This window comes from Empidonax traillii, unplaced genomic scaffold (genome assembly GCF_003031625.1).
Source record: "Empidonax traillii isolate 1590-97213 ecotype Southwest subspecies unplaced genomic scaffold, ASM303162v1 scaffold10:size5872457, whole genome shotgun sequence".
In the NCBI taxonomy this organism is placed as follows: Eukaryota; Metazoa; Chordata; class Aves; order Passeriformes; family Tyrannidae; genus Empidonax; species Empidonax traillii.
In genome coordinates this window covers 4320057-4328313 of record NW_020955203.1, presented here as the reverse complement: position 1 = coordinate 4328313, position 8257 = coordinate 4320057, and the positions used below count along the sequence as shown (strand labels likewise).

General features: G+C 44.4%; 1 protein-coding gene across 2 annotated transcripts in view; it reads right to left on the bottom strand.

The window, feature by feature from the left end:
• The window catches only part of SETBP1 (SET binding protein 1), a 264688-nt gene extending 263117 nt beyond the window's left edge, over positions 1-1571 (bottom strand). Inside the window, exon 1 of one of the 2 annotated variants that reach the window (XM_027885462.1) lies at positions 1392-1571. The gene's annotated coding sequence lies outside the window, so the exon portion shown is untranslated. Of the gene's footprint in view, positions 1-1288; positions 1308-1391 lie in introns of those variants that run through there. The other variant, XM_027885471.1, reaches the window with a different exon arrangement.
• Positions 1572-8257: the final 6686 nt, after the last annotated feature.

Sequence of the window (8257 nt, the reverse complement as noted above, 5' to 3'; positions counted from 1 at the left end):
AAAAAAAAAAAAGAAAAGAAAGAAGAAAGACCAAAGCCCCGCCAGGAGAAAAAGGGCTGTTTGGGCGGCGAGGAAGCTGTTCCCTTTATCCCCGCGCTCCCTGGGCTCCGGAGCGGGTGCCGGAGCTCCGGCGGGCTGCGGGGCTGCGGCCGCCCCGCTCCGCTCCGCGCTCCCCCCGCGCCGCCCCGCGCCGGGCCGGGGGAGGGCGAAGGGAAGGCGGAGGGAAAACACCCCCTTCTCCTGATGGGGCCGGGGTCGGTGCTCACGCACTCACACACTCACACGGCACACACACACACACTCACCCAGCACACACACACACACACACACACGCTCATCCCCCTCCCCGCTGCCAAAGGGTGCGCCTGGGGGGCGGCTTTTTGCTCCCCCGCCGGATTTTTCCCTTTATCTGTCTTTTATTTTGTCTTTTTGGTCTGGTTCTTCCCCCCTTCCTCCCCCCCCCCCCCCCCCCCCCCCCCCCCCCCCCCCCCCCCCCCCCCCCCCCCCCCCGGCCCTCCCCTCGTTCTCCCTCTCTCTCCCTCCCTGCAAGGGGCGGTGATTTGGTTAAGCAGATCTGGGGGGCTGATGCCTCTCGCTCTTCCCTCTTGTGTTTCTATCGCTCACTCCCGGAGTTCTGCAGCACTTGGGGGGCGAGGGGTGTGTGTGTGTATGGGGGGGATGCTGGGAGGTGGGGGGCGAAGTGTGGGGAATAAATGGTAAAGATCAGGCGCGCACACACACACACACACACACACACGCAGACACTCGCTCGGTGTGGCTGCAATGCTCAGCTCTGGGTTAATGTACTCAACAGTGCCACTACCTGACACAACAGCAGCACTGATGGGGGCAGGGGAGAAAAGGCAGAGGAGGTGAGATTCAGGGCAGTGGTATTTATCCCATTTATCCCACTCCAAGCTCAGTCTCTCCCACGCCATCCCACCCACCCCCCACCCCACCATATGCTTTTTGCCGCGAGCTCACGACCTGTGCGGGAGATTTTTGGGGTCCAGTGACTGCTGTTCAGATCACAGTGAGAATTCACTCTGTGGGGCTGGGGGAGACAAGCAAGGATTCTCAACACCTGATTTAAGGAGTAAAACCGCCACAGGCACACCTTTCGGTATGGCGTAGTAACAGTGCCCAAAATACAGCACAAACTCAGTTCCAGGTCAGTGGAGCTGTGCAAAATCCAAGTTGTTGGGCTTCTCATTTCCCACCATTGCTCTGCCAGCAGTCTGGATGATGCTGTCATTTAGGGTTGCCAGTTCGGCAAACCTTTACTCACAAGAGTAAATTGTTGGCTTGACTGAGTAATCTCTCAGAGGTAATGTTGAGGAACCCCTGGAAAAGGGAAGGCTTGTGGGATGGAGCTGTGGAAGTGTACTTACAGATGAAGGTAACATTGCAGGGGATCTGCAAGTCTGATCCCTTGCAGAGATGGTGCCACAGGGTTCCCTGTCCCAGAGTGTCGTAGAAGGCCCAAAGTACACCAAGCTTCTCCTGTGTGTTCTGGGAAAAATGGTAACTTCTGGCCATCATCCCGAGTGACCTCAATTCAGGGTTCAACTGGTGCAGTTCAGGGTTCAACTGGGTTGACCCTCATCTGCTATGGAGGTTTTTTCATGTGCTGTTATTCCTTATGTCATAGAATCATAGAATTTGTGGGGTCAGGAGGGACCTCGTTCAAACCCCCTGCCACGGGCAGGGACACCTTCCACTAGACCAGGTTACTCCAAGCCCCATCCAACCTGGTCTTGAACACTTCCAGGGATGGGGCATCCACAGCTGCTCTGGGCAACCTGTGACAGTGCCTCACCACACGCACAGGGAAGAATTTCTTCCCAACATCTAGTCTAAACTTTCTGTCTTTCAGCCTGAAACCGTTCCCCCTTGTCCTGTCACTCACGGCCCTTGTCAAAGTCCATCTCCAGCTCTCTTGTAGCCTCTATTGGTATTCTGAGGGCTTCTTGGGTCTCCCCAGAGCCTTCTCCTCTGCATTCCGAACAGCCCCAGCTCTCTCAGCCTGTCTCCTTAGGACATGCAATGTGTAGCAATGGATCTACAACACAGGTCCCAGTCTAACACCAGATGGGTAGGAGAGATTTGTGGGCCCCATGAGACAGCAGCGTAGCCCTCAAAAACCCTCACCAGGCACAGTTACATGGGTGAGAATGTAGCCTCAGCCCCAGTGTGGGGTTTTTTTATGCTTTTTGGGACAAGCTCCTAGATAAAAAATATACCAAGCCATCACTTTCTTTTGGATCTCCCCACACCATCGACATCTGCCAGGATACCTGCTAATCCCAAATTGATGAGCTTAGAGGCAACAGGCTGTGCCCGTCCTTCTCTCACAGTCCTTTCCTCACGCTTCTCTCCATCAGTAGGAAAAAAATGGATCAATAAAATACACAAAAAGCTCTCCAAATGATGGCCAACAGAACACCCCCCCCACCCCCATCCTAAACAAATACGCAACTCAAAAACTTTCAAATAGGAAGTGTCCCACTGAAAATGTTGACATTTCTGATTGAAACCAAACAAGAATTGTCATTTCCAATCAGCGCTTTGACATGGAAGGAAAGCTTGTTTGTTTGAATTAAATCACCCAACTGGAGCTACATTTTGTCATTTTGTATCCAAATGAAACAAAAAAGAAACCGTTTCAACATTTCTTGGCAGAGCTGCCAGTGACATTTCCTGTGAAGAATTCTGGTTTTGAGAACTTTTGGCAGGTGAACTCTGCGTTAAAGAGCTCCACTGACCATCATCTTCCTCCTTGGAATAATCTGACACATGGCTATGAAATAGTTGGCTTGATTGAATTAATGTAGAAAACCAAATTATGGAACCAAATGCTAAAAGAAAGAAAAACAATTAAAAAAAAAATCGCTTTTGATTTTCTTTCCTAGAAAACAGTATTTTGTTTACATTCATTCTGTTTGGGATAAAAAGTGTTTTGTGAGCCTTTGCTCTTTTTATCTTGTATTACTTTTCTTCTGGAGGGCATACATATGCATACACATACACAAATGTATTTAAAGCAACCCCATGTAAATAATTTCAAACTGAGTTCAATTTAGGAAGCAATAGAAATAATTACTTATTTAATGCTCACTCTGAAAATATGACAGGATTTAAATTAATAATAATTAAAAAACCTCAGTCCTGCTAAAGGAAGTTTTTGATTGACCCAAAGTTATTTTTAGGCCTGTCTTATGTATAACTGCAAGAAAAAAAACACCCCACCTGGTTGCTGTAGACATCAAACTCTTTCAGGATAAATTTCATAAGCAGAAAAAGAGCCATCCTTTTGAGTGGTCACCTTGTGGGACATGCATGCATAAATCATTGTGAATCAGGGTTGACATCAAAGGTTTTCTTACCTATTGGTTTTGTCTTCTAGATCTAGAAAATTTTTTCCTCTTTTAAAAACATCTCCTCCCTCTGACTCGGCTCTGTGTCAAGGAGTTCATACAATGTAAGTGGGTAATCTCAAGAAGGAAATTTCCTCCTCTTTGTTCTTTTCACTTAAAAAATATGATGGCATTCATAAAGTTAGTTTGGTTCCTCCAGTGGACCTGAGATGAGTTTCCTATTTGTGTCAAACAGTCTGCACATAATCTTGACCACATGAGACAGGCAGATGTTTTATAATGAAGGCCAGGAGCCTGTTATTTTTATATAAATAGCAAATAGAGTTAAATATGTACATAAGTCTTTCTAGGTTCAAGGTATTGATTAAAGTTATGCAGAATTATTGTGTGATTTTTAAATCAATGTGAAAGACTAAAAAAAAGGAACTTGCAAGACCCCCAGGAAAACAATGGTAACTTTATATGATTCAGAAATACAACCAGATCATTAGAAGTTTCTATTGTTTAAATTGCTTAAATTAGACCATTTTTCCATATGTTTTAGCTTCTCAGATGTCTAAGAGTCTTCTTTATATAGCAGCTCTATGTAGAAATTATCTATTTATCTACCTGTATGTCATCCATCATTTATCTATTTATATGTACACATAGAAAAATAAGATCTCAGACCTACAACAGTTAGCAATTCTTTGCATCCCACTACCAGGTAAGCAATGAGCCATCATGTACTAAGCAAGACAAATGAGGAAATATGAACATTTTTCAATCCTCCTTTTTTGTTTGTTTGTTTGTTTGTTTGTTTCTCCAGAATTGGAAATCCAACTAAGTGGACAAATTTGCCACCAAAATAGAAACAACAGTGATTTTTGTAGTTGCCCTTTTATTTTATAAATCACTCTGATATGTGGTGTTGAGTTTCAGCATTGTTGTGTGAACAATAACAGGCTACAATCAAAATTCAGGGCCAATTGATTGGAAACCAAGTGCAACAGTAATTTTGGAAGACATAAACCCCCTGTTTTGGTTAATTCTCCATGTGTTTAGGGCATTTATACCCACAGGGTCCACAAACCATTTCTCTTGTACAATATTTTGATAGCTGAGCACTTCTACCTCTGTCTCAGTGTCTTCTTGATGGTCACAATGATTGTGTCATGCTTGCTGCTATCCAAAAACAAAAGAAGAGGATTTTGTCTCCAGTTTCTCAACCAGGACAATTAGAAGAAAACCTTGGTAGCTTAGCAACACCATGTTACAGTGTGGGAGATGACCACAGGGGAGGCTCAGGTTTAAGTCCAGGCTTTCTTATCTATCAGGTCTTTCTTAGCCTCTGTTCCCCTATGGAGCCAGTGTCTAAACATTTCTCTGCACACTGAAGTTGTAGCACTCAGTGATGCAGCACTTGCTGACGCACCAGCAGAAGACCAGGACCTGCCCTCTGCTCAGGCTGCTCAGACACGAGTCCTTTTGAAAGCCTTCGAATATTTGCCTCCCTTAGCTCTTTCAGCACCCATCAGTTTGTCACTGCTCTTACATTTGTGATTATGTTTTGCAGTCTCTCCTGAGCAAACAAGTAGCTCTGATCTTGTAAGTGCATGAAATTTTTTTCCCCTCATAAATAACTTCAAAGAGACTAATTACCAGTGAACGTCAAAACCTATCCTGGATTCTCATGTGCATCACTGCTTTACGATGGTGTGGATTTCCGTCAGGGTTTTCGTACAAGTTTGCATCTATATGTACATACAGCCTTGAATGTATATACTTATGTATATCTGAGACTTTGTAAACCAGCAAAGAAGCAGTGACATGAATAAGAAGCACAAAACATTAGCGGAAATGTAACATCAGTCAGTGAAGCTCAGGACAGGCAGGAGGTAATTGAAAAGCTACGTAATTTAGGATAGGGAGTGAATGGAAACACTGGACCTATTTGGGAATCCTGAGTATAAAGAATTGTTTAATCTATCTGGGGAAAGTCATAAAAGGAATTGATTACTACAAGTTGAATTTAGAGAAAATATCACATTGCAATGAAGAGGTACAAGGTTCACAACAATTAATCATTCCAGAAACGTAATAGGACGATTGGTAAAAATCACCATCTCATGACATTTTCAGCTTGGAGACTGGATGGCTTCCTAGAAGATATGTTTTAGCCAAGCAAAAGTAATTGGGTTCAGGACAAGAGCAGACATGAAATGAGTTAAGAACTGCCTAACTGACAGATCTCTGAAAGCAATTGTCAATGCAGAATTATGGTCAAAGAAGAGTGTTACTAGGGTTTCCTCTTATGCTATTCATCAGTGATCTGGAAGTAAATATAAAACTACTCCTGATGACATTTTTAGATGACATTATGGTCAGTGAAACAGCAAAGAATGTGAGTCCAAGGCAGCCTCATGTAACAAATACTGCCTGGCCTGGGCAAACAAGAAGCATTTTAATGCATTAAGATGCTTCTTGCAAACACAGAACAAAAACCTGGACAAGCCCAGCATTTTCAGCTTTGAGCTGGACTCTCAAATCTGAAAGGGTTGATGTGAGTCTTGGGTCTGCAGCCAGGAGACTTATGTAGCATGGCACTAGTAAGTTGAATTAGAGAGGGTCTGACAGCCACATTTTAAAATACGGTGACAAAATTGGAGAGGATACAGAAAAGAGGGAAAAAAAATATTAGGGCTGGAGAAAATGATTTGCAGGCCAAAGGTTGAAGAATTATATTTAGCTATCAGAAGTAGATTTGATTACAGCTGGAAAAATGTTTGTAGACTGAGAAAATTAAATGGTGCCAAGGGACCAGACTTAGGTACTAATTTCTCAAAGAAACAGAGCTGGGACCAGTCCTCCCTTCAACATTTCCTACGTAACAGTATAAGCAACTCTTATCCACTCTAAATCCAACTAATTTCTAACTCTGTCCATACATTGCAATTGAATGACCTCACTGGAAGATTTGGGGTTCACTTTTGGGCTGAGTGTTCTATTGCCCAGGTGCAGGATAATCTGAAATCTGAATTTGTCCTGGGATTCCTTTCTGGAAATGAAGTTTAACTGAGTGACGTGGAACTATCCTTTAACCTAAACCAAACTGAAGCCCTGATGACCCTGACAGGTTGGAGGCAGATTAGATGCATGGTCCTCTCCATACTGGCAACCTTGGAAGTCAGTTTGCAGAAGAATCATGCAGACGTCTCTCGAACTTTGACTGGCAGCTGTGTGTACACAGTGCATTTCTCTTGAGAGGTGTCACACAGCACCAAGCAAAATCTTGCTGTTCCCAGGTGAAAGTAGCCATCCAGTGACTGAAAAAAACACTGCCATAAGGGGAGGACAAATCATGGCTTTTCCTAAGAAGCTGTTGTACCACTCAAACTGGAGGTTTTTGCCTTGGCTGGGTTTGGCTCAGAAAATTTCTCCAACCCAAGATGGACTTCTTGGTATAGAAAGGAACACAGCCTTGCCTTAGGTCCCACTAGTAATGTGTGATATCATTTCCAACCTGTTTAAATCAGAGCAGATACCCAAACCTCATCTTCCAGGTCAGTGCTCCAAGTATGACCCGACTGGCAGTTCTTGGATGGCTGTGCCATTGTGTTTTGCTAGGCTGCTCTGTTAGGCGTGGACAATATTAATTGGCTCAGAAATGCTTGATTTATCTTGTCCAAGTGTGTTCCTAGTCCCACCGAGAGGGCAACAATTTTTATTTCTGATGAAATAAGACTCTATTAAAATATGCTGTGTACTACTGTCCTCCCCTCAACAAACCCCAACAAATCCCACACCAACAATTTTCAAAGAACAAAAAAATGTCTTCTTCTCTTACTCTGTGCGATTTGTTTTGGCCAGTCACAGAGTAGGAGACACAGATCACAAGATAACATCAGCAGTCGGAGATTTGCTTTTCACAGGTGAGCTGAGGTTGGCCTCGAAAATTATTTGGAGGAAAAAAATGAGCATGTTCACATGCTATTAGTAATGTGTAAAATCCCTCAGATGACAATGTATAATATCCATATGGATATCCATCCACGGATAATATACACGTGGGGAATATCCAGTTCTTGGTGTCTGTACACCTTCTTTATCTGAAATGTAAATCACCTTCGCCGTTCCTTTCCTCCCGGGTCTTCGCAAAACTTGACGCATGGATGCCTTTATGTGCTTAAATTATTTATCACTGTTGTGGTACACCTGAAACTTCTGAAGATGGAAACAGGAGGAACAAGGTGTATAGCATTTCATCATGAGGCTCTGCCTGAATAACAGTTTGCAAACATACTTTGGGGAGTTTGGCACCGTGTGCCTGAGCGAGCCCCTGCCAGCCCGCGCGCGGTGAGAACAAGATCCCACAAGGCCAGAGTGCAATATTTGGCAAGAATCACTGCTGGTATTAAGACTCTGTCATCTGTGTTGGATCTCATCTAAGGCACAGCACCGTTCCCAGCCAGGCAGCTGATGGCAGCAGGTCGGTCAGTGCGCTGGTGGGATGCTTTAGCCTCTACCGTGGGAAGCAGTAGCACATCCAGCAAAAAGCAGATTATATTTATCAGTTCCAGCCCTACAAACAGAGGTTAAGTATACTCAGTTTTGCCTTTTCTCCCTTTTCTCTGTGCATTATCATTCCCTGGCAGCCCCATGGTGACAGCCACCCTTGGCATTGTATGATACTGAGATCCCCTGACTCACAGGGAGCAGCATCCAGTGTCAGCCCGAGAATCCCTGCTCACCACCCCGAGGGAAAACCAGGTAAGAAATGCCAGGTCTGCAGAAACAAGGGCTGATTGATTCCCTCTGCTCCGGGGAAAGTGCAGCATAACTTTTTAATTCACACCTTGCTCATTTATCAATGTTTTCTTATTGCAGTTCCTGTATCAGAG